This window comes from Gadus chalcogrammus, chromosome 12 (genome assembly GCF_026213295.1).
Source record: "Gadus chalcogrammus isolate NIFS_2021 chromosome 12, NIFS_Gcha_1.0, whole genome shotgun sequence".
In the NCBI taxonomy this organism is placed as follows: Eukaryota; Metazoa; Chordata; class Actinopteri; order Gadiformes; family Gadidae; genus Gadus; species Gadus chalcogrammus.
This window is the reverse complement of record NC_079423.1, coordinates 22,748,310-22,775,428: the sequence shown is the minus strand read 5'-3', so window position 1 is coordinate 22,775,428 and position 27,119 is coordinate 22,748,310. Positions and strand designations below refer to the sequence as shown.

General features: G+C 48.0%; 2 pseudogenes; both read left to right on the top strand.

Annotated features, from left to right (window-relative positions):
• LOC130392763 (uncharacterized) overlaps nucleotides 1-22,277 on the top strand; it is a 24,414-nt pseudogene extending 2,137 nt beyond the window's left edge.
• Nucleotides 22,278-26,036: 3,759 nt separating this feature from the next.
• On the top strand, nucleotides 26,037-26,665 carry LOC130392762 (uncharacterized; annotated as a pseudogene).
• Nucleotides 26,666-27,119: the final 454 nt, after the last annotated feature.

Genomic DNA, 27,119 nt, shown 5'->3' with positions numbered 1-27,119 from the left:
GGGACAGAAAGAGAGAGAGAGCGAGAGAGAGGCTTCAGAAGGGTGTGCGCAGATAGTACAGTGCACCCTAGTTATGTTTATGCCAAAACCTATATATAATAATTAGGCTGTGGAATTGCAATAAGTTAAGAACACAACTTCGCACGTTGAGCACACAGCCGTGGACTCGTTTATTTTGTAAAAAAGAAACCGGAAATCAAAGCGTGCTGAAGGTAACACAATCCAGCATGGTCTGTGACGTCATGAGACGCACGTTATCCTTAAAGGGACCGCGATCCCTGAACCACCAGAACGTAAATGACATGCAGTAAACAACAACAAATTGAAAGAACAACACAAACGAAATACTGTAGGTGAATTATGTTACGGTCACTACAAGGCTATAATTATATTATTTAGCGTGTAATGAGACATCTATAGGGGGGACACGTTAGTTGAAGGGGGGGGGGGGGACGGACGACACGTTTTTGAGGGGGGGGAGACACTTTGTAGGGGGGGGCACGCTCGACAACGAGAGTTGGTTTTTATTGAACGAGACTTCAACACGGAACCTGCACGAAACGATGTGTCACGTCACACTCGGTGACGGTGTCGACAATAATGAACACACGAACAATGTTAATAGAACACACACACATAACATCCCGAACCCATTAACCCCACTTAATCCTAACAACAAAACAAGTTAACAAAGCCCCATTTGTCAACTGAGAACCCCAATTCCCAGAATCCCCCGCGGCTCCGGAACACGGCGTAGCTTACATTAATCTTTATTATCTGAATGGGAAATGCAATATTTTAGGACAGATACACCATTAAACGCGTTTCTAATGACATTTCTAGCGAGAAATGTACATTTTCCTTACATAATCTTCAGTCAGTGAATGTGTATGATCTTTATTAATCTTTATTATCTGAATGGGAAATGCAATATTTTAGGACAGATACACCATTAAACGCGTTTCTAATGACTTTTCTAGCGAGAAATGTACATTTTCCTTACATAATCTTCAGTCAGTGAATGTGTATGATCTTTATTAATCTTTATTATCTGAATGGGAAATGCAATATTTTAGGACCGATTCACCGTTAAACGTGTTTCTAATAACATTTCTAGCGAGAAATATACTTTTTACTTGCATAATCTTCAGTTAGTGATTGTGTCTGATCTTTAGTTATTAGGATTTGATCGGCTCGCTCGCATGTTTCAACGACGTCAGGCTGCTTTCGCTAAACTAGCAGCTCACGTGCTTCCTGCGTTTGTTTATTAAACTGTTACTTTATGTAACTTTTAGGAAGGGGGGCCCTTCCTGCCCGAGACTTGGCCCGGTCAGACCCCGAGGGCAGGCCCCCCCTTCCTGCCCTCGGGGTCCGACCGGGCCAAGTTTCGGTGCGGAGGTCCCAGTTAGGCCCTAGAATAAGGTATTAAAATGTCAGGGCGGTAGACCTTCCTATCTCAAAAACTGTTTTTCCACCACATTCTGAACCATTATCTTGCAGGCTACACTTCTGAGGGCTTTGTCCAAATTACACTCCATTTGGGAAAACTTTTTTTCTCTAAGGGCTAGAACTCCAAATCTCGGATATGTCGTACACGGGCCCCGGGAAATGTGTGTAAACATTTTAGCATCCCTAGCTATCTCGAAAAGGTCGGCAAAGGGGCGTGACCTCCAACAGTACAGTAAATGTACATAAGACAGAGGTTAGTTTCTAGTCCCCATTTTTTGTGGGATGGAGGTGTACATTTGTGGCTAAAGGTGTGTAGACACAGCTGGCCTGTGGCCACGTTTTTGAAGTCGGGGGTCAAAAGGTCAAAGGAGCCGGCACCACGCCGCTTATGAGATAACAAAAGTTAATGTGTGTTTCTCTCATAATTTTTTGTCATTATTAAAGAGAGGCCTGATTCTCAGATATGCATGTTGGATGGCTAGGGTGTAGGTCTGGGAAGAACTTCAGGCCAAAATCTTGCAAGCGAGCCACTGGGTGCAGGTGCAACGAGATGGAGCACTTGCTGAGCCTGGACTTTCATAATCTTCGCTCTGTGAATGTAAAGGATGTTTGGTCGGATGTTACGACGAAGAATCATAATGTGAATGGGAATATTCTATAAATCTCTTGATATCATCTTTCATCTCAACACTTCTGCTGCAGCCACTTAAAGTCTCACTCCGAGAACCTTAAAATATGAATCAATCCATTAGAAGTATGAAAATATCTTCCCGGTGGTGCAACAGAGCAAACAAGGTGTCCTTTGACATCTACGTTTCGAGACGATTGCAACAGTGCCACACATGATCATATTTGAATATGTTTCGGGTAGTAATTAGCTGTCGATTTTGGAGGCCTTTATCATAATGACCAGCTATAGATTTGCTTCCCGATGGAGATTTTTGACAAATTACATGTTAATTAGCATCTACACGTTAAGCTGAGTCCAATGAGATCAAGCTCGGCCTCTTGCTACACCGAGATCATGTCCTAGACCTAGGTACCATGTAAAATACATGTTACCATTAGCTAGAGTGTCGTTCTTGGTGTCATTGGACTCAGCTCAACGTGTAGATGCTAAATAACATGTCATTTGTGACAAATCTTTATCGGGAAGCAAATCAATAGCTGCTCAGTATTGATTAAGGCCTCCAATTTCGACAGCTAATTACTACCATTAAACATGTTCGAATATGCTCATGTGTGGCACCGTTGCAATCTCCTGGAAGCGTAGATGTTGAAGGACACCTTGTTCGTCCTCTTACGCCACCGGGAAGATATTTACATGCTTCTGATTGACTAATGAATTGATTCAGCTATTCCCCCAGAAGTCTGGGGTCAAAAGGTCAAAAGGAGACGGCACCACGCCGGGGTGGATCCAGATCTCGGGCAACAGCGCAGGGTTGCCAGGTCCTTCAAAAAACGGTCCTTCACATACCGTTCAAAATCCACCCAAAATGTCCTAGAAGCATCCCAAATAAAAAATGATATTATTGGCCATTTTGGCCAACGTTTTGAAAGTATAATATTTGAGGGAATATTTTTTTGTTGTTGTTTTAGCAGCGAAATGCACCGTGTGCGTGTGTGTGTGTGTGTGTCTGTGTCTGTGTCTGTGTGTGCGTGTGTGTGCTTGTGTGTGTGTGTCTGTGCGTGTGTGTGTGTGTGTATAACACGCTATTTTATGTTGAAATGCGACGTTATCCAGTGTTCACGAAAAGTACACTGTCAACGTATGCTTTTGGCGACTGGGTTGGCTCTCAGATATACGTGTTTCTAACAAGATGATATCATTACAAGTTACATAAAGTAACAGTTTAATAACACAAACGCAGGAAGCACGTGAGCTGCTAGTTCAGCGAAAGCAACCTGACGTCGTTGAAACATGCGAGCGAGCCGATCAAATCCTAATAACTATAAAACTAAAGATCAGACACAATCACTGACTGAAGATTATGCAAGTAAAAGTATATTTCTCGCTAGAAATGTTATTAGAAACACGTTTAACGGTGAATCGGTCCTAAAATATTGCATTTCCCATTCAGATAATAGATTAATAAAGATCATACACATTCACTGACTGAAGATTATGTAAGGAAAATGTACATTTCTCGCTAGAAAAGTCATTAGAAACGCGTTTAATGGTGTATCTGTCCTAAAATATTGCATTTCCCATTCAGATAAAAAGATTAAAGATCATACACATTCACTGACTGAAGATTATGTAAGGAAAATGTACATTTCTCGCTAGAAATGTCATTAGAAACGCGTTTAATGGTGTATCTGTCCTAAAATATTGCATTTCCCATTCAGATATAAGATTAATATAAGCTACGCCGTGTTCCGGAGCCGCGGGGGATTCTGGGAATTGGGGTTCTCAGTTGACAAATGGGGCTTTTGTTAACTTGTTTTGTTGTTAGGATTAAGTGGGGTTAATGGGTTCGGGATGTTATGTGGTTGTGTGTTGTTCTATTAACATTGTTTGTGTGTTCATTATTGTCGACACCGTCACCGAGAGTGACGTGACCATCATTTCGTGCAGCTGTTCCGTGTTGAAGTCTCGTTCAATAAAAACCAACTCTTGTTGTCGAGCGTTCAATAAAAACCAACTCTCGTTGTCGAGCGTGCCCCCCCCTTCAACTAACGTGTCCCCCCCCTATAGATTGTCTCATTACACGCTAAATAATATAATTATAGCCTTGTAGTGACCGTAACATAATTCACCTACAGTATTTCGTTATGTGTTGTTCTTTAAATTTTGTTGTTGTTTACTGCATGTAATTTACGTTCTTGGTGGTTCAGGGATCGCGGTCCCTTTAAGGATTACGTGCGTCGCATGACGTCACAGACCATGCTGGATTTGTTTACCTTCAGCACGCTTTGATTTCCGGTTTTCTTTTTTACAAAATAAACGAGTCACACGGCTGTGTGCTCAACGTGCGAAGTTGTGTTCTTAACTTATTGCAATTTCCACAGCCTAATTATATATATAGGTTTTGGCATAAACATAACTAGGGTGCACTGTACTATCTGCGCACACCCTTTCTGAAGCCTCTCTCTCGCTCTCTCTCTCTCTCTGTCCCTCCCGCTCTCTCTTTCTCTCTTCTCGTACCGTTTTGTGGAGCACGTTAATTGTCTTAGAACACTCCCATTCAGAATGCATTGGTTTACATTTCGTTTTGTGTAACACGCAAAAAGTCAGACTATCGTGCTCGGGAACACGCTTCAATAGATTAACGTTCGTGCGCAGGAGCACGCAATCGCGTGATACCGGGTTGGCAGTGAAGGCAGTTGGTAAACACTGCGCGTGAGCTCCAGCTGTTCGCAGGCTTCCCTCACGCAACTGGGGGCGTGGTTCCCTCATGTCAACAATGTATACGTCATGTGATTCCCCAAAAAATTCTGACATGCCAAACTTTTCGTCGTGGGGTTTTCGAACGTCGCAGACGAAAGCATCGCAGTTCGCAAGCATGTCACATTACAAGACCTCATCTCGTCGCCGACTCCTCAAAATCGTGTACGATTCGCAAATTCGTCTGCGACGAAAGAATCGGGGCAAAATCGGGCTGAAATCGTGTAGTCTGACCGGGCCATAAGAAGGAAAGAGAACAACATCAGCAAAGCAAGATAAATTATGCCTTGAGTAGCCTATACAGCATTACACTGACTTCAAGCTAACGTAACGTAGCCTATGATTCAATAAGATCGGCTACTTTCGGATGGCTACATTGTCACGTACCCCGGGACTCAAAACTATTTTAGCCAATGTGTTAGTAAAAAAACAAGCACTTACTCTATGCTCAGACGTCTGTTTCTCCCGGCGGGCTTTTGCTGGCGTTTCCAGTACACTTTCTGGATCCGGAAATATGTATCCAATACCCAACTGTTCAGATGAGGCGTTAAGCCTGGGGTGTGAAACTCGGGTGATCGACAACACACACGTCCGTGTCATCCTCAGATTCCGTGATTTCGTCCAGAAGAAATTGGCACTGCTGGAATTCTCGGCAGCAGACAGACTCTTGTTCTGTGTCCATTGGCGCACAGTGGCCCTCATTTATCAAACGAACGTAGAAATGAGCGCAAATCTGAACGCATGATTCATCTTACGATAGGACCCACGTGAGATTTACGAAACCTTCGTATCACACCAATCCCAGCGTACGAAGGATCTTACGTTGATAAATACGGCGGCTGAGATCGATCGTAATGAACGTGACACGCCCATATAAAAGCACGTCTTCAGAAGTCTCGCCCCCAACTTTTACGACATGGAGAAACGTCCAACGGTAAAATAGAGGAATTTTTCCGAGACCCAAATGGAGACGCTTGGGTCACTGGTGGATGCGAACCGTCTGGTTTTATTTGGCAGCCTAAAAGCTGGCAATAAAGGCCAGCAAAAGAATGCTATATGGAAGGAAATAACTGTTGCAGTGAATATTGTTTCCAATGTTCGTCGGGCTACGGAAGAGGTTTGTTAATTAAATAAATTAAATAATAAATTAAATGTACAACTTCTGTTATCCAGCTTAAAACATTTCACATATGCTATTGTTTGCATTCCGTTAAAGTTGTTTAATTCCGAATAAGGTGAAGAAAAAATGGTCCGACATGAAGCTCATCACCAAAAAACGTGTTGCGGCTGTGAAGCCGGCCAAGCAAGAAACGGGAGGAGGCCGGTGCAGTGCGACTGCAGCGTAACTCACCGAGATGACTCTGACCATGTAGTGCGCCCTGATGTAGACGATGCCCAACGTTGCTATTTTGGAAAATAAAAGAATCGTGCGTGCCCCCAGGCCATCGGGCTACCATGTTCAGGATTGACATTCTGGCATCGCAAATAATCTGAACATTAACCGAATGGTAGCTTTTGCGGTTGATGTACGCGTAATCATTAATAGATGGTGGCTTCATACGCACATGGGTACAATCAACCGCACCAATCACATTTGGAAACCTAGCAATAGCATAAAAATCCCGTTTGATTCCAGTTTGCTGATCGTTAGTGTATGGGAATTTAATATAACGTTCAGAGAGGGACAGTATAGCTGCCAAAACTGCTGGCATGGTTCGGCTAATAGTTGGCTGGGAAATACCAGACCTGTCCCCGATCTCCCGCTGAAAGGTCCCGGTGGCCAAAACCCCAAGGTAGAGCACACCTGCACTGGCACAGGTATTGCGTTTAATCGCCTAGTTTCTCGCCTTAACTGTGGCTCCAAATCATTGCATAGCTCCATCAGGAGATGCCTTGGGAGACGAAAACGACTCAAGAGCCATTCATCGCTCTCCATAAAAAAATCGGCGCGGTCTCGAAAAACTCTCTCTCGTCTTAGACGTGCGTTGAGGTCCTCTAACAGAGCCAGATCTGCCATCGCTGCGACTCGACCACCGATTTGGCAAAGCTCCTGTTTATATAGACAACTGAATAAACATTTCACCTGTCACATTCTAATTATTTTCATAGCAATACTGTTTTTAATTAGGGCTGACTTGATTGTAATTGTTTGAACGGCTGGGGTAATTCCAATTTATTTAGTAATTAATACAGATGTGCAACATGGGCTACTTGTGCTGCACTATTCATCAGTGAAATACCCGTGTGTTGCGCCAAAAAAACACGAGCTCAGACCTGACGTGAGATTTCATCGCAGCCTGCGCTCACGTTCAAATTGATAAATGCCAAGCTCAACGTTGAAATGAGCGTAGATCCATTTTACGCACGTTTTCTGTCGTACGCTCGTTTGATAAATGAGGGCCAGTGAGAGCACAGGCAGCACCAATCCGCCCCAGCTCGAGCCATTGCGGGCTCTTCGTCTGCGACAGGCAGGTTGTCTGCCTCGGCTGTAGCGGCGGCAGCTTCAGCCACCTCCTGTTCCTCTAAGCCCTCAGCTGCTCGTCGCTATATTGTGCCTCCTAAAGGTAGCCACGAACATCCGTTTCTACCATAACTTCTTCAAAATCCCAATCCTCCATATTGTGTCCCTCTGCGTCTAACGCACTGGCATTGATCTGTGCTAGGTTTGCTAGCGCATTAGGTCCCACCCCCTATCGGCGGGTTGGAAAGGGTGGCACTAGTGCTTGTAGTCTCAATAGGAATCCCTCCTCTTGTATTTCCTTCGGGCAAACACACAAGACGAAGATTTTTGCGTCATTGACAGAAGGAAGTGTAAGCGGTAAATGCGGATTTCCCCCGTCTTAGGGAAAAATTAGAGTGTTGCATGACTATTCAAAAGTATGACTGGGTTTTTAACAATGCAAAGCCTAATGCAAATGGGTAGCATGTGTTCCTTTAAATATCTGGTCAATTAGAATTTATATGGTTCCGTTATAGTACTCTGTGTATCCAACTCCGTGACCACGCAGACGCTTCGACGGAGTCGTGAGCCTTGTGTATGCTGCCTCTAACCCTGCGTTCACACCAAAAGATGCAAAAAGTTGACGCGCGGCACGATCCCATTCAAAGTGAATGTAGAGACGCGTTGCTGCTTTGCTGCCGCAGCATTTGCTGCCGAGAAAACCGGCAGCAAAATTTGATTTGCGGCGCGTCAAAATCTGATTTGCAGCGCGGCATGCCCGTGCCCGCTGCCGGGCACGGCCGGCGGGCGTGTTCACGTATTTTGCGGCGCGTCAAATGCTGCTCGAGTTGAAATATTTCAACTTTTCGGCAGCAAACGCGTAATGACAGCCAATCAGCGTTCAACAGCGTTGCCACGGAGGCGTTGCCACTGAGTGACATGCCGTAACAGCCAATCAGTGTTACTCCCTTGGAGTGACCTAGAGTTCATTACCGTTACATTTATTTAGTAACTCGAAAAAACCCACAAATCAGCATTCTGTAGTGTAGTTGTGTTTACAGTTAAACTAAACTATAGTAGTATGTGTATGTATAAGTATGCTAAAGGGCTAGCATAACAACCCCAAACAAAACCCAGTTGGGTGCAGGGCAGCACCAGCCTTCCAGGCTCCGAATGGTCTCATGAACCAATAAACGACGGGCATTCCGACGTCTCTCCCTCTTCCACAACAGGTAAAGACATGCAATGCTCGTAATGTCGGTTGTGAATGAATTCAGAAGCACCGCGAAACTTCCCGCGCTGCAAAACTGCGGCGCAGCAAAACGTTTGCAGCGCGTCAAAACCTTTGCTGCGCCGCAAAACTTTTGCTGCGCCGCAAAACTTGATTTGCCGCGCCGCAAAAACTCGGCGTCAACGCGTTCGGGCAGCAAATGCATCTTTTGGTGTGAACGCAGGGTTACTCCAGAGTTTCGGCTTCACCTGAACGAGGAACACCTGGAGACCTAATCAAGGGGGGCTGTATGTGTATAAAGGAGCTGCATGGCAGTTGCCTCTCTCTCTGCTCTCGACTCCATGACCGGCTCTCTGCTCCACGGTGATCGTTGTCTGCTGTGGCCTGCTGTCGACTACTGCCCGTTTGTATCGCTGCCGTGAACTGCCTAGAAGTTCTGTTTTGTTATCCCTTATTTTGTGTTGAGCCATGGAGCCGTGTAGGGGAGGCTGGCATTTTGTTTGTTCCTTTTTTTTCTCCTATTTTGCTTGTGGCTAGTAAGGACGAGCGCATGTGTTTTTATTTACCTTTTAGAACGATCCATCTTTTGTTTCTAACCAGGGATACCTTTTGTTTGTTTTTGTTGGCCATGGGTCTCCCTGATGAGAGGTGCTCGAGCTGGCAATAAATACCGTTACTGAACCAACTGTCCCCTACTTTCTTCTATGGGTCTGGGCCCCGTTTCCCGATAACGATGGATCTTCGCTCGTACGATCATTCTCCCGATGGATCTTTCGAACCATCGTTCATTTCTTTGGAGCGTTTCCCGAAACTCTTAACGTGAATGCGCATTCGCTGCACTCACGATGATCGTAGGATTGTACCTGTCCACTGACATGGTGCTGAAACGGGCTATGACGCAGGGGGAGTCGCAGGAAAATGGGTTAAAAAGGGTTAAAATATCTCCCCATCAAGGCCAACCGCAGAGTAGCCTACGAAAAGAATAGATTGCAATAATATGAATGCTAAAGATATTAAAACACAATTGATTAAGCCTAGGCCGACATATATATCAGTCCTAATCCTGAACGCACTCTGCATACATTTATTCATGGCATTTCCCCCCCTGAAATAATTCCATGTTACAAAAATCCAAAATAGCTTGTGTGACAACTACATTTATCTTAATGTGCTGATTTTTTTAAACATATATTTTGCGCAGCAAAAGAGCCGACTTTATCTGATTCCGCATAAGGTTGCATTGATTGGCTCTCTAGTATAGAATATTTGTAGACATTAAAAATGCAACGTTCCATTCATACATTATCATTCAAACGCGGCTATTGCTGACCCGATTAGGAGAGCTTGGATCCTGCCCATATTGTTGGGCAGGATGAAGTTGGCTATAGGCAGGGTTCGAGTTATGATTCCATCTCTGTGGGTGTCTCTTAAAGTTGTTGACGGTGGGGGGAGACCGTACCGGCCTTGCGCTGAATTTTGACAGGGGGGGGGTATAGGACGTAAATATGGGCTATTATGACACGGCTCTTCTCAATGCCGTGGAACGCTCCGTTCACTTGCATGGGCCCTTCACAACAACGCCAGCTTCTTCGGTTGCTAAGCGACGTCAACGTCTTTGGCTAACTATTTCTCTGCTGATCAACACTACGTATGGTAAGTTGGTAACAAATAAATTGTAAAAAAAAACTACTTGTTTTTTCGTTTGGCAAGTAGCCGCTCATTATTGAAAATAAATAATAAATTATCGAAGCACCTCCGTTTCGAGCCGGTATCCGGTTCACCCTGTCTGGGCTTATTTTCCCGATAATGACCGGCGTCCTATTATCCCACTTAACGTCAATAACTCTGCATGTGGAAGGGAAAATAGCTTTATTGGTAATTACAATAATATGCTGCTGTATTTTCCGAGACCCCCACAGATATTTGAGTTTACTGCTTTCATGGGAGCCAGACCTCTCTCTATGGGAGCTCAGCTCCCACTGGCTCCCACCTAACTCGAACCCTGGCTATAGGTCTTTCTACACTGCCGAGCCGGTTCGGTCGCAGCTTGGCACGCCCGGCGATTTCACCTTCTTATCTCAAGTTTCCTGTGTTAAACCGAGGGGGTTAAATCCCCCGTTCGTCACGGCGTGGGGTTTCTTGGTTCACTGGGGAAGGCGGGGCTGTGCACGGAGCCTCTGACCTCTTTAGAATCATTTGTATTATTGCATATGTGGCAGCACGAGCTATGGAGTGATGCCCTTTTCTTAAGGCAGTATCGGTAGCATTAATTATTGCCAGACAACGCCACCCTGGGAATCTCACCCAGAGATTTATTTTAAGTGGACTAGCCCAAATGAAGGAAAGGCACTGAGGTCCGTTATGCGATGAGGCAGAGACGGCAGTTCGATCATACAAAAATTATTTTATTTATACAAAATGTCTGTTCTTAAGACTAGGGGATTACTCACTGCGGGGGAAAATGGGGAGAACCTATCAGTGCTGAGACCTACTGTGAACACCTGCATCCAAAGGAAAGGGGGTCCCAGGAACACCACACGTAAAACAAATGAAAAATAAACCAAATGCAAACAATACAAAAAGGGACACCGTGACCAGGACACCAGTCCACCACCGTAGGCTCAGCACCTGAATTGAGGGGGATCGCAGAGCAACCAGTTAGAAAACATAATGGAAACAAAATAATAATAACTAATAAGAGAAATCAATTAAATAAACAAAATCTATAATAAGTAAACACAAGGAGAAATCAGCAAAACAACTCTTACATAACATAACATACACACTTTAAGATGTAGTTGCACAAACTAAAAGAAAAGAGACAGCGACACAACAGGAAAAGGAACAAACTATCGCTAGCCGAATGAACGGCAAAGCGATCGGGTCCGAGTCGGCCCTGGCAAGGCAGTAATCACGTGGAAGCAAACCAGCAGTGGTTTCTATAGGTGGATTAGCCGCCGCTGCATCGCTACTGTCGGCCACCCAGTCGGGCAGTCCCGGCCAACAGGGCATGGAGCAGGGAGCGCAACGCTATACGAAAGCGACAGTTCAGTAGGCGGCATCGGCTATGTATTGATGAGCAGCGCGCAGCCAGCAGCAACATCCAAGTGAGCCCTGTCACTGCACAGAAGCGGAAATGGATGCACAGGAGCTACGTGACCCAGCCTCCGCAAGCAAGAGCCTGTCACCGCACGGAAGCGGAAATGGAAGCACAGGAGCTACGTGACCCAGCTGGCAAGCAAAAGCCTGAAACCGCACGGAAGCGGAAATGGACGCCCAGACGCAACGTGACCCAGCCTCCGGCAAACAAGAGACCGAAAGGTGCTCTACGCCCCGCCTTTATACATAGTCTCCCACCGTGATTGGCTGGGACTGCCGCACAGCTGACAGTCACCATGACAACAAACTACATGTTGCCACATACTCCCGAATGTTTTCATTTTTTATGAATGAAGACTCCCTCATGCAATAATGAGTTCACTCTATAGTAGGCTAACGATGCTCTTAGCGTACTACGAGTACCCTGGAGCACTCGTTGGCTATGAGCGTTTTCACGACGTTCGTTACCAACGATGCTTTCGGGAAACGGTCTGAAAACTGTACGATGATCGTACGCACTTCAAGATCCACTTAGGCTAACGATGCTTTCGGGAAACGGGGCCCTGGTCTTTGTTACTCCCCTTACCCCTAGCCGTAAAATAATTGGGGGCTCGTCCGGGATATTACAAACTTTCCCAGTACCAGATCCATTTTTGTTTTTGGAGTCAATTTACTAAAAAAAGAAATGGCAACGAGTTTTTGAGGTAAATACCTTTGTGAGCAGTCCTACTTGGGAGGAACTAGACGCTTTAAGAAAGGATGATTTGTTGTGTGTAGTGACCCACTTTGAATTGAATGCAAGCAAGCAAATGCTTAAGAAAGATTTTAAATCTTTGGTAGCAACCACATTGGTGGAGGAGGGATTGCTCCCCTCAGCTGTTTTATCCCCTCAGCTCCCCTCGAATCTGCTGGAAGTGAGGGAAAAGTGGGGGTCGATGGGAGTCCACAAAAGGTTGTAAGCAGACATAAAAGAGCAGGCACTGCTATATCTAATACCCCTCCTCTCACTCCCAGAGCTTTAAAGGTACTCTTCGCTGGAGACTGAGGATAAACTGCAGGCTCGTCATGCAGAATATGAGCTTCGTGGATTAGAGCTTAATGCTGAAACTGAGAAAGCTCTTCGACTTAGGGAGCTAGAGATAACGTGGGAAGTAGAGAAAGAGAAGGTTAAACTGCAGTAGCTGGAGTTCACTAGCTTAACTTCACAGCAGACTGTTTCTGCCCCACTAGCCGCTGATTCACCATTTTCCAAAGTCCATAGTGAACGCTTATCCGCTGTAGCACCAGGTTCATTCGATGTGAATAAAAACATTAAGGTGGTAACTAATGTTGTTTTTGGCGGCCTGTTTTAATTTTAGTTTTAGTCTAGTCTTTGTCTCAAGCTGTCATTTTAGTTTTTATTAATTTTAGTAAAAAAAAAAATGGCAGGGGAAATGGAAATGATGATTTCTCTGTGCAATGTACTATGTATCTTCAGTTACAAGTTGTACATTTTTATATTTACCCGGATTAGTGTGGACAGGGCCTTACGTTTTCATTAACGCTACCACCACAGATGCGTCTTGTGAATCTAAATAATGCCACGACGAGCGGGGATTCAGGAAGTAACGTAACCTGATACAGCCCCAGAAATAAATAAAATAAACAATTTTTCTCGACTAGTTTTGGTCAACGAAAATGAAGAGACAGAGTATTATTTTGTAAAACACATTTAGTCTTGTTTTTATTCGTCAACAATATTGCATTATGCATTTAATTATAGTTATTGTCACATGAACAGCATCTATGTTGTGTCTCGTCTCGTTTTCCTCACGTGATAAAGGGTCGTTGACGACGATATTTAGTCATAATTTTCGTTGACGAAAGCAACACTAGTGGTAACTTCATTCAGAGAGTCAGAAGTTGATACTTACCTCAATGTGTTTGAGCGTATTGCTTCTGCGTTACACTGGACTAAAGAATTCTGGCCTTTGCTGCGTCAATGTAAGCTTGTCGGCAAAGCTCAAAAGGTTTGCTCAACTTTATCTTTAGAGGATAGCTTGCAGTATGATGTTGTAAAAAAAAGCTATCCTACGTGCCTACGAACTCGTGCCTGAGGCGTATAGGCAACGTTTTCGAAGCCACAGGAAAACCACGAATCAGACCTTTGTTGAGTTCGCTGGAGAAAAAACTAGTCTCTTTGATAGATTGTGTGCTTTAACGAAAGTTTCAGACTTTGTAACTCTTCGTGAATTAGTTCTGTTGGAAGAGTTCAAAAATTGTTTGACTTACGGAATCTCCATGCACCTTAATTAACAGAAGGTGTCCACGCTGCAGGATGCAGCATTAGTAGCTGACGAGTTTGCAATAACCCATAATAGTAACTTCATCGTCAGGCGTGAGTTCTCATCAGCCCAAGATTCCTTCAAGCAAAATGACTATTCACCTGGTATGTCTAGGAACACATTCTCCACTGCACAGGCTCCAAGACCATAGTCCTCAGTGCCAAAGGCTGAGTGGGAATGTTTATATTGTCACGAGTCTGGTCATGGTATTTCTGGATCCAGAGCAAAACAGGTCTGAGGAAAGGAAACCAAAAGGGATGGGGTTGATTAAATCTGTCCAGCCTCGGGGTCTGGAAGTCTCTCAAAAAGAGGAACCTGACCCATGCATTGAACCCTTCATATTTGATGGCATTGTCTCTTTAACAGGAAAGCTGGCAGATGAGCGGCCGGTGAGGATTCTGAGAGATACTGGTGGATCACGGTCATTGCTCTTGTCAGACGTCCTACCCTTGAGTAAAGATTCCTCCTGCCGGGCCAGCATGCTGCACGGCCCTCATTCCCCATCAAAGGTATAGATTTCATTATGGGAAATGACATTGCTGGGGGGAAAGTAAGGCCTGTGCCTGAAGTGATAGATGTTCCTGAGTCCAAGGTGGATGAACTGGTTGAGATCTGCCCGAATGTTTTCTCCTCTAGTGTGCTGACCAGAGCTCAATCTCGCCGAATGCAAGAGGAACTGGACCTGGGTGATACAATGTTGGCATCTATTCTTGCCGGGGATGAAGAGGACACAGTCAATCCTAAGGAGGCTCCAGTGGTGGAAAAGGCCACTCGAAAAGAGGATACCTCCATGATGGCGGCTTTGAAGCTCCCGCTGACTCGTAAGGCGCTTGTCTTGGCTCAAAATCTGACAACTCTCTTGCTAGATGCTTCTCATCCGTGACTACAGAAGAAGAGCTGGAAAACCCATACTTTCTAGAGGGTGAGGTTTTAATGCAGATGTGTGTTCCACATACAGCGAAATCCATGAGTGTTACAGATGACTTAACTGGTGAGTGGAGCACCGTCACGCAAGTCTGTCCCCAACTGAGCTTGGCTAAACCATTATCCAAAAGATACTTCACTTCTTTCTTCATCAAATCCCTTTTTGTCATATGCACACGATAGGCGTGTTCATAGGTGTCGATTACGGGGGGGACGGGGGGGACATGTCCCCCCCACCATTTGAAATACGAATTTTGTCCCCACCAGTTTTAAAAATGTGCAAACCAATTGCGACTGAAAAATCCCCACATACTCAACCGAAATCGTAGAGTCTAAAATCATGCGATAGGTGCGCTCGAAGACATCATTTATTAGATAGGCCTACCTAATAAACCGTTGGAACACACAAGACCGGAACCCATAGCAACGGCAGTAAACAAACCCCGACTCCCGAGAAGCCCAATCCCTATGAGCTCCCCGCGCTACGGCCATCCGGAGGCACACAGAGCTTTTGGCCGTGATATTATATACAATTATATTATATTATACTATTATTATAGAGCTCCGACAGTCGCAAACGGCAACAATCACTTTCTCCTCCATGCTGCAGTACACCCCGGACTGCACTGCGCTGAGTTTGACGGTTGAACTCTGATTGGCTGTTACGTTACACATGTCACTCAGTGGCCACGCTGTTGAACGCTGATTGGCTGTCATCACGCGAAATTCGTGTCAAAGTTGAAATTTGTCGCGCCACAAATCCTCGTGAACGCGCTCGCCTGTGCACGGCGAAAGTGTGGCGCGACAAATCAAAAAAATTCGGCCGATACGCTAAACGTTCACTTTGTATGGGATCTTGTCGTCCCGTTGCGTTTGGTGTGAACGCACTGGAGTTTCAAGTTTCAAGACAGACAGCCAAAATTGACATTTTTATTCAGAAAATAGCCGGTCCTTTTGCTTCCTATAAAAAGCATGTTTGACACTGGATATCGATATGGATACGTCATCTAGCCTGCATGTGGAGGGCCAAATAAGGTAAGAAATTGGTTTACGTAAACTTTGCTGCTGGTTCTGTTTGCTCGTGAATAGTGATGACCTGGCCAAAGGTTACCCAAGGTCCTAAGCGATTGTGATCTGATTCTGGTTGGTGCTCCAGTTAGTATGCATTGTATATATAGATTGCAGCTAGTAGCAGCTACACACGGTGCGATTGCTATGCCAATGTGGTTATAGTTGGTTTTGTCTGATTGAGATATGTGACGACTTGGAGCCTGGTAGGCCTATCCTGACATAAATATGTTCTCGCATAACATGTGTGATTATCAGGGATGGACTGGCCCAAAAATTTGGCCCGGGACTTTGGGATGGAGAGGCCTTTTATGAGACCGCGGGAATAGCGCGCGTAGAATTTTGCCACGGTGTAAAATAATAAAAACTAGTCCCTATCCGTGGATATGTGCATTGCAACGGCATGTCAATGTTGGGATGTGCATGTGTTTAGAATATTATGAAGATCACTGGGATCTTCATAATATTCTAAACACATGCAATCTTATAAGCAATCTTGTCCATGTACAAAAAATATTAGAAATTGCATGTGCCTAGAAAGGTAAATCAAGGCTGAAAATGATCTAAATAGTGCAAGATACAATTATTTTAGTGGAAAAAAATTGTCATACACATACACAGGGTTTGGGAGATGGGGGCGGGCAGGGGTTTGTTGTGCGTTAATGTGGTTACCGGTGTTGAAGTGTTCCAATGGTTTATTAGCGGTGGTATCTAATAAATCGCTCTCTAATCAATACTTCATTCACTGCCTCTTCCGTGGGCATTACAATATTATGAATTGTTCTCCGACGTCTCTGGTACTTCCATAATTAGTTTAAGTCATTATTATATTGCCAAACATGCTCGCTAGTGCACCTGTCATAGCTATGCTGCTGTGTCCTGTTCCCACCTCACCATTGGTCTCGCTGACTGGGGCGTCGCCGTCAACCTTGGCTTCTCCACGGAAAAGGTCGGGTAATTTAGCACATTTGGCTGCGTCTTGCTCTAACATTTTTTTCCTTTTCAACCTCAACTTCTGAGCGCCACCCAATTCTTTTGCCTCTCCACCACCTTTTTTCCTTTTGACATTTTTGTATTTCTGTGTAACTTCAGTGAGATCAACGAGAAGTACCGGGTAAGTGTGTCAGGCTGAGCCAATCAGAAATGACAGACCGCGGAGCAGTCCAAGTTGAGAGGGGCCGTTCGGCCGCTCGCTTCGGCCGCTCGCTTTGCCCCCATACACTGTGGGGGTGCTCCCCCCTCTAAATTGACAGTAATACATCGGCCCCGTTTCACCGTCAGGCAAGAGCTCCGTTTCGCGCTGTAAGTAAATATCCGGCAGCAGGCCGACCCAAATCAGGGCATACTTAACTTTTTCATTTTTTTTTACATCTTTTACTACAAAAAAAAAAAAAAAAAGAATTAAAAAAAAAGAAAAAAAAAATCTAAAAGAATTACGGCCGGCCGGCTCGGCCTGAAATCGTCCGGCCGTTCGGGAAATCTCCCGAACCTCCCGATGGCCAGTCCGCCCCTGGTGATTATCCTAAACTGAAGGGGATTTTATTTGCGGACAATTTTCTTATGATGTTGTAACGAGTGAAGTATACATTGGTCCTTCGCAAGTGTTTACTGGTGGTCAGGATTTGGCAGATGCAATTCTCCTCTGGGTGCTTGTATTTTTCTTCTTTTTTAATGCAGCATAACATATGCTACCAGCAGCCCTTGCTCGTCTTCAAAAGGCTGATGCTCAGTACCTCGTTTCATTTCGTACCCCCTTTACAGTCTGGCATTGTTCTATATCATCCTTACTGACCGCCAGAGGCGGTGCATTAAGCACTGGATTTATCCGTCTCGCGCATGCGCAGTTCGAGTACCTATACCAACAAGGTCACATGTGACCCTCGTGACACCGGATTGGCTATATAGCCCGGTGTCAACAGAGGATCTGTTCCTTTCATCTTCTCGCAAAGACGCATGTTGTAGTACCGCTTGCGGATAGCGTATTCGCTTGTTGGAAAGAATCGCGCTCCAGACTGTGTGCAGCCTCGCGACCCTCGCGGGTCGGAGCAACGGGTAAACTCGTCCTCCAGGGGCTGTTTGTCTGTACAGCGCTGAAAGGCTTCCTTTGAGTAGGAGCTTCCAAGTTTTGTTAGTAACACTTTTGTTAGAGGAATATATATATATATATATATATATATATATATATATATATATATATATAATCGTTCAGTGAGTCACTTACCGGTGAAGGCAGCGCTCTCGCGTCCTCTCCCGGCAACACTGCTGGGATTATTTTCACTACTGGTTGTAGCTGCTATTTGATAGCTCCCTGACAGAAACAGCTCGGCTGTGTTCTGGGTTACCAAATTTGTTTGGTAACACTTTTGTTTAAAAAAAATAAATAATCCGCTGCCTTCACTTACCGGTGAAGGCAGCGTTCTCACGTCTTCTCCCTGTAACACTGTTGCGTATTTCTTTCGGTCACTTACCGGTGAAGGCAGCGCTCTCGCGCCCTCTCCCTGTAACACTTGTTTCTTTTCAGTCACTTACCGGTGAAGGCAGCGCTCTCGCGTCCTCTCCCGAGAACACTGCTGTATATTTGAGTAATTATTTTCAGTCACTTGCTGGTGAAGACTGCGCTCTCGCGTCCTCTCCCTGTAACACTGTTGGGGTTTACTTTTCAGTCACTTACCGGTGAAGGCAGTGCTCTCGCGCCCTCTCCCTGTAACACTTGTGTGTTTCTTTTCACTCACTTACCGGTGAAGGCAGCGCTCTCGTGTCCTCTCCCGAGAACACTGCTGTATATTTGAGTGTAATTATTTTCAGTCACTTGCTGGTGAAGACTGCGCTCTCGCGTCCTCTCCCGGTAACACTTCCTTGGCTTTTCTTGAGTTAGTAGTAGCTCACTGGTGAAGGCAGTTCTCCCTCTCCCAGTGTTCTGCTGATGGCTCATGTGTGTGGCGCCTGTGTGGCCCTCCTTGAGCCTGACGATGGCCATGATTGCTGCCCCTCTTGCCTCGGCTTCGAGCATTTGAGGGAGGGCCTTACCGAGAGGGCCTGTATGAACTGCGGCTCCATGCCCTTGGCACTCAGGCTGGCTAGGCTCGCAGCGGTGGAACATCCGGCAGCCGTCGACCTTCCATTAATGACGCCACCTCCTCCAGCTCAGCCCGGCCGTTCTTGGCGTCGGGGTAGAGCAGGGCCTCCCCCCAGGAAAAGGGCTAGGGAGCTAGCATCCAAGGTGGATCGCTTGTCGTCCGATATGGTGAGGATACAGGAACTCCTCCTGACCCTGCAACCTGGGGCAGGTGGCGCGTTGGTTGACATCCGGCCTGACCCTTCTTTGGGGGATGTGCCGGGCACGGACGATGTCCTGTCGCTGGCGGCATCGGCTAACCTCTTTAGTGAGGGGGTCATGGGGGAGGAAGACTCAAACGCTTTTGGGGAGGCCTCCCGCTCCTCTGCTCAGAGCTCTGGGCACAGCACAGAGGATAACCCCATCGGGCCGTCATTCGTACGGCCCTGGCTCGCCTGGGGCTCGATGCTCCTCAGGCAGACTTGGCTCAGCCTAGCGCCTTTTTCAGGCGCAGCCCTGCCACAGCCCCTTTCTCTGTCCCTCCTTCGGAGGAGTATTTAAAGGAGCTGCACGTCTGCTGGAAGGATGCCAAGGCTCTCCCCTCTTCCAGTGCTCGGGCCTTGGCTGCCATGTGGGATCCAGCGCAGTATGGGTTGGGTCGCATGCCACCCGTTGAGCCCGTCATTGCCTCCCTCATTTTAACCCCCGATCAGGCCTTGCGGCCGGATGCCAGGTGTCCTCGGCCCCAGTGCAGGGTCACAGACGACCTTCTCTCGAAGGCCTATGACGCAGCAGCGCACATGGGGCGGATTGGCAATTCCCTCTCCCACCTAATGCTGGCGCTCTCGACCTCGCTGCAACAAGCTGCAGTTGAGCCGTCTACGCAGGACCTGAGCGATGCGTCCCTACAGGCCTTTGCCCTCATGTCCAGGGAATTGGGGCGTGTTATGTCCACCCTGGTCCAGACTCGCCGCCAGGTTTGGTTGGCTCAGTCGCCCCTGACAGAGGCATGTAGGAAGGCCCTCAGAGCCGTTCCAGTGGTACCGGGCGAGCTGTTCGGGTCAGCTGCCCTGGAGACGCTGGAGCGAGCCGCCCAAGCTAGGCAAACCAACCTGCAGCTGTTGGGTCTTCACAGGAGTGTGTCCGCTCCTGGCAGGCCTAGAGCCCCCCCGGCTGCCCCCCGGGGCCGCTACCAGCCACGCTCTTACCCAGCTAGAGATGAGGGCTTACGTAGGTCTCGGCGGCCCGCCCAGCAGCCCGCTGATAGCTTTCGCGCCCGCGCCGCCCATCGCCCGGGCAGCCTCGGGCCGCGGAGCCTCACCGGTACCCCTCCAGAGCCGGTAGAGGCCGGGGGGCCAGGCGCTAGGACCACGGGGCCGGTCGTCGGCTGTTTTTCCCAGCAGCAGATCAGCTACTGGGCTGCCTGTACTATAGACCCCTGGGTGGTTTCCACCTTAACCCGGGGGTACGAATTACAGTTCCGACGCCGGCCCCAGGCCTTCGGCCGGGTCAGGATGACAGTCGTCCGCGACCCGACGAAGGCCGCAGCTCTGGCCAAGGGTGCGATCGAGCCAGTGGACCCTCAGTTACAACCCGGGGGGTTCTACTCGGCGTACTTTCTGGTAACCAAGAAAGACGGCGGATTCAGGCCCATTCTAGACCTAAGGGGCCTGAACACGTTTTTAAAAATGTTACCATTCCACATGCTCACCTCGGCGGACACCCTGAGGGTAGTTGCCAGGGGGGAGTGGTTTACGACCATAGACCTGAAACGCCTATTTTCATGTGCCGGTTGCGCCACACCACAGGCGGTTCCTGAGGTTTGCCTATCGGGGCAGGCATTACCAATTCAGGGTACTTCCCTTCGGGCTTTCCCTCTCCCCGAGGGTTTTCACCAGGGTTGTGGCGGCAGCCCTCGCACCCCTGCAGACGCAGGGCATGAAGGTCCTGCCGTATCTGGACCACTGGCTGGTCTGTGCGCCCTCCAGGTCCCAGGTGGCCCAAGACACGTCCCGCCTGCTGTCGCACGTCGCCCGGCTGGGCTTGACGGTGAACCAATCAAAGAGTTGCCTGGACCCTTCCCAACGGGTTACCTATTTGTGGTTGGTCCTGGACTCTGTCGCCATGAAGGCCTACCTTTCACCTCGACGTGAACGACATCCTCCGCCTCCTTCCCCTCTTCAGAGCCGGCAGGAGCCTGCTTTTTATTCAGTTCCTTCAGCTTTTGGGCAAGCTGGCAGCTGCTTCAGCTGTGGTGCCTCTGGGCTTACTGTCCCTGCGCCCACTCCAAATGTGGCTGAACAGCCTGCACCTAGATGCCAAGTGGCACAGGCAGAGGAGGGTCAAGGTGACCCTGCAGTGTCTTGTCTCTCTGGCTCCATGGAGAAAGAGAGCGTATCTGGAGGCAGGCATGCCCATGGGCGCAATTCCGGCACGCCGGGAGTTGGTGACAACCGACGCCTGCCTCTCGGGATGGGGCGCAGTGTGGCAGGGCAGGACTGCGCAGGGACGGTGGTCTGGCCGGGACGTGGCACAACATATCAATGTGCTGGAACTCCAGGCTGTGCAGCTGGCACTAGCCAGCTTTCTGCCCCATTTGACGGGCCGGCATGTCCTGGTCCGGTCGGACAACATGGCCACGGTTTCCCAGGTGAACCACCAGGGGGGCACCAGGTCTCCGGGTATCCCAGAGCCTGTGGACTTGGGCTTCTCCCCGTCTGGCCAGCCTACGGGCAGTCTATTTGCCGGGGGCCCAGAATCGGGCAGCAGACTTCCTCTCCCGACGGAAGCCTCCACCGGGGGAATGGCGGCTTCACCCCGAGGTGGTGGAGTCAATGTGGGGCCTCTTCGGCAGGGCAGAGGTGGACCTCTTTGCCTCGGAGGAGTCAGCGCATTGCCCGCTCTGGTTCTCCTGGGCAGAAGCGTCCAGCCCTTTAGGGCAGGACGCGCTGGCGCACGATTGGCCGGACAGGACTCTTTATGCATACCCACCATTGCCTCTGGTTCTGCCGACACTCCAGAGGGTCCTTTTGCAGGGCCACCGGCTCCTTCTGGTGGCCCCCTTTTGGCCGGGGAGGCTCTGGTATCCACTGCTGCTCAGGCTCTGCTGCAGCTCGCCATGGCTTCTCCCCGACAGGAGGGATCTCCTGTCCCAGCTGGGGGGTCAGATCTGGCATCCCGACCCCTCTCGCCTACAGCTCTGGGCTTGGCCACTGCAGGGCCCGACCCACTGCTGAGGGAGTGCACTGCGGCTGTCAGGGGTACTGTTGTGAGTGCCAGGGCACCGACGACCAGGTTGCAGTACGCAAACAGGTGGAAGCTGTTCTCCAACTGGTGTGCGGCTAGGGCCGTGGATCCAGTGCATTGCGCCGTGACCACGGTGCTGGAATTTCTGCAGTCCCTCCTGGATAGTGGCCGGTCGCACTCTACCTTGAGGGTCTATGTCGCTGCCATCTCCTCCCTACATGATAGGGTTGACAGCGCCACAGTAGGGTGCCACAGATTAGTGTCCCTCTTTCTTAGAGGGGCTTTGAGGCTGCGTCCCCCTACAGCCATGAGGTCTCCAGCATGGGACCTGCCGCTGGTGCTGGAAGCCTTGTCATCGCCTCCCTTCGAGCCTTTGGGTCAAGGGGGGTTGAAGTGGCTGTCCATGAAGGCTGCCTTTTTACTCGCCATAACCTCTGCCAAGCGGGTCGGGGAGTTGCATGCCCTATCAGTAAGTGATACATGCCTGAGGTGGAACTCTGATGGCTCGGGTGTCACTCTATGGCCGAATGTTGCGTTCCTGCCAAAGGTGCTGCCACGCAATCACCTTAACCAGCCCATCCAGTTAGCACGCTTTGACCCCCCTTCTGGGGAGGGTGGGTCCGAGCTGCTGTGCCCGGTGCGGGCCCTTAGGGCTTATATTTCTGCTACTGCCGGTATTCGCCAGTCGGAGCAGCTTTTTGTTTGCCATGGTGGCCCTAATAGGGGTCGTGCTTTAACAAAGCAGAGGCTGTCCCACTGGATTGTGGAGACCATAACGCACGCCTACGGGGCCAGTGGCCGCCCCCCGCCATCCAGGGTGAGGTGTCACTCAACCAGGAGCGTCTCAACGTCATGGGCTGCCCTGAGAGGGGTGCCCCTGGGGACCATCTGTGCCGCGGCGTCATGGGCGTCGCCTAGCACATTCTCCAGGTTCTACCGGGTCAACGTTGCCACTACCCATCCAATGGGCGTGGCCCTGATGCCAAGCTCTGCTGTCTCTGGTCAGTAGGTGAGCGCTTGATTCTTCGTGACGTTGTTGGTATTGGCCATCCAGTGCTTAATGCACCACCTCTGGCGGTCAGTAAGGATGAAATAGAACGCAGAGTTACGTATGTAACTCCGGTTCTATGAATCCTGGATGACCGCCAGAGTTACAGGTCACTCAGAAGTCTCGTTGTTTGCGAGAAGATTCTGGGAACGGATCCTCTGTCGACACCGGGCTATATAGCCAATCCGGTGTCACGAGGGTCACATGTGACCTTGTTGGTATAGGTACTCGAACTGCGCATGCGCTGAGCGATAAATCTGTGTTTCATCCAGGATTCATAGACCGGAGTTACATACGTAACTCTGCGTTTGTCTGGTAACTTTGTTGATGTCAGAATAAGTGTTAAATGCCAACACTGTTCTTTGCCTGTGTGTATTAGTATTAGGCCTACATATCCCGAGCCAATACCCGGTGGTTCCAACACGAAAATCGAACAGCTGTTGCTCCGTTCCCAAATCAGCTGTTCTCTGCCACATCCAGCCCTTACGGGAGCTTTTCAATTCCATTCCTGGGAACGGTGCATCTCTTTTCATGGGATTTGTACATAAATCCATAACAAATACCGAAATATTGATTGTCTTATAATGTGTCCATATTATATCCATTATATTGACCGGGTATTCCAAAGACGCCCACGCTCTGCAGCAAGCCAGTCACAGTTGATTGGCCGCGGCGCTGTACGAGGCCCAAACGTAAAACAAACAACTAAGCTAAGGTTTAAGTGTTACTTTTCCTCCAGAGATCCCGCTAAAGTTGTGTTATAAGTAAAGGGAAACAAGATATCTATTCTTCCTCCACCTCTCTCGCTTCTCTGCTTGGTGTCGCTGACGCTTATAGTTTGCCTCCCTCGCTCTGGTAAAGTCACGTACGTGAAAAAAAAAATAACGAAGCTCAGAATACTGATTTAAGCTTCAATACTAATTTTCCGAACCAGTATTCGAATAATTTCAACACCTGACAATACACTGTACAGCTATATTGTAATGCAGCGTGAATGGATGAATAGCTTACATAAGGGTACCCAGCAATTTTCAGACCACACTCAAGCTTATGGTTATTGTCCCCACCACTTCTAAAAACCAAACTGACGCCCTTGGCGTGTTGCTTTATCGGCTTGGCCATGTCAACCTTAATGTCCAAAAAAACCCCAAGGAGGGCTGGATGGGTCTGAATTAGAGCCTCAATATCTGGGCTTCTGTCAGGGGTTTTGATCACATAGTCCAACTCGTTGATCTTACTTTCAATGACATGGGGCCCATAAGAACGAGCTGAAAACGCTGAGCCAGGCATTGCAGGAGCACTAGGACCTTGTCACCTGATTTGAACTCTCGAAGGACGGCTTTCTGGTCATAGTGGCTTTTCATCCTCCCTGGGCATACAACAGAGCCTCCTTGGCCATGGACCGAACCTGGTGCAGGCGTCCACGAAACTTGGAAGCATAATCCAAAACCCCAGATTTGACACTACGATTAGACATGAGCTGCTCGTTCAGGACCTTTAAAGGACCCGAACAGAATGCCCAAAGACCAGGTCATTTGGAATGAAACCAAGTGATGCCTTCTTGGCCTCACGTATGGCAAACACCATGAATGACACCCCCCCTCATCCCAAGCCTTACCAGTGTCAGAGCAGTATTTTCGCAGCATGGATTTGAGAGTCTGGTGCCAACGTTCAAGCGTGCTTTGGGATTCTGTATGGTATGCACTGGACACTGCATGTTTAACCCCAAGAGTTTGCATCACCTGCTGAAACAATTTAGACAGAAAGTACTGCCTTGGTAAAAACGCTAGTCATAGGCGACCTCTGTTACACGTAAAGTTAGGCTACACTCGCCAGCGAAAGTTATTTGCCTACCCGGGGCCAGGGCTCCCGACATCTTGAAGCTAATCTTAGGGTGCTGGCATTTGATCAGACCACATATGGAGTTAGATTAGATGCACCCAACACTGACACTAGTTTCGACAACATTGTAGTTCATGTCGGCACCAACGATGCTAGGACGAGACAAACCGAGGTCACAAAAAGCAACGTAGCTAGGCTTTGTGTCTTCGCCAGAAATATGTGTCGGCATCGATTAATTCTCTCTGGCCCTCTACCCGATAAGGGTAATGATGAGCGTTATAGTAGATTATTGTCTCTAAATCGCTGGCTGGCACGATATAGTTCAGAGCAGGGCTTTGGTTTCATAGATAACTGTTCCTCCTTGTGGGGTTGCCCTGGTGTGCTCATGAGAGACGGCCTTCACCCCGGCCTATGTCAAAAAACATAGATAGATGTCTTAGCCAGGCGTGACTCATCCACTCACAGCACGCTGGGTGTTGCAGGAATTTAGCAAACCTGCTAGCAACATGATAGTTTACGTTGCAGAGTCTAGAACAGCAGATGGGTTAGCTGAACCAGTATCTATTGCACCGATCTTTTCAGAGCTGAGTGTTTACTGGACTCCCACTGAAATTACCGCTGTACCTATATGTACGGTGGTGCGTGCCTTGCGCTGTCTCGAGGTGTAAAAACCCCAGGCGAAGGTTGCAACTAGTATGTCGAACTCTCGCTATCCAACTGATCGTCTCAGAGCTGAGTGTTAACCAGACTCCCTCTGAAGATAACGCTGTACCTATATGTACGGTTGTGCGGCGAGATGGCCTCGCGCTATCTCGAGGTGTTAAACCCGCAGGCGAGGGGCGCGACCAGCATGTCGAATTCGCGGCATCCCCTTGGCCGCTTCAGAGCTGAGTGATAACCAGACTCCCTCTGAAATAATAAAATGAAAGCACTCAGAATAGGGTTCTTGAACATGAGGTTGCTTTCATCTAAAGCGGTCTTGGTCCATGATCTAATATTGATAATAAGATCGACATACTGGGCCTTTGTGAAACCTGGTTAAAACCAGATGAGTTTCTAGCCCTAAACGAAGTTACTCACCCAATTACGTTAGCACCCAAGTATCTAAAGAAGTTAAGAAAGGTGGTGAAGTAGCCCTGATATTTAATTCTAAGCTTAATTTAAAGCCAAATAATATGTATATATTCAGATCCTTTGAGGTGCTTGCGTTCCAGAGTTCCAGACTCTTTCGTTTTAGCTGTAGTATACCGTCCCCCAGGACCGTATTCCCTTTTTGTTGATGAGTTTTCTGATTTTGCAGCTGATCTGGCTACATAGTCAGACAATATTTTGCTTATTGGGGATTTCAACATTCATGTGAATAACTCATCTGATGCCCTCGCAAGAGCTTTTCTGTCCATTACAGATACGCTTGGCGTATCTGTACGCTTGGCGTACAGATACGCCAAGCGTATCTTGGCGTATCAAACATCTCGTCCAGCACCCAACCCTTCAAACATCTCGTCCAGCACCCAACCCACATCGGTGGAAACATGCTGGATCTCGTTTTGACCCGCGGTCTAGACATTTCACAGCTAGTGGTCTCTTCCTACACCTCAGCTTTATCAGACCACTTTTTGCTAACTTTCCAGGTGGTGGTATCCTGCCCCTGCGACGATCACCAGGCTAATTTCAGCTGTCGCCGCATCACACCTGCATCCATTACAGCAATGGCAGATAAGTTACCCGGTTCACTTGCACCTCTTTGTAACTATAGTGGTTCTGTGGAGTGCCTTACTGATGACCTCAACATTGCCTTGTCTGCTGCCTGTGATTCAGCTGCTCCACTCGTAATTAAAACGATCATTGAGAAAACCAGCTCCCTTGTTTAATGCAGAAAAACCCGCACTCTGAAGCGAAGCTGCAAACTTGGTCTTTCATCTTGCATGGCACAACAGTCTGCTCACCTATAAGGGTGCGCTTATTACTGCCAGGAACGTCTACTTTTCCAGTATCATCAACTTGA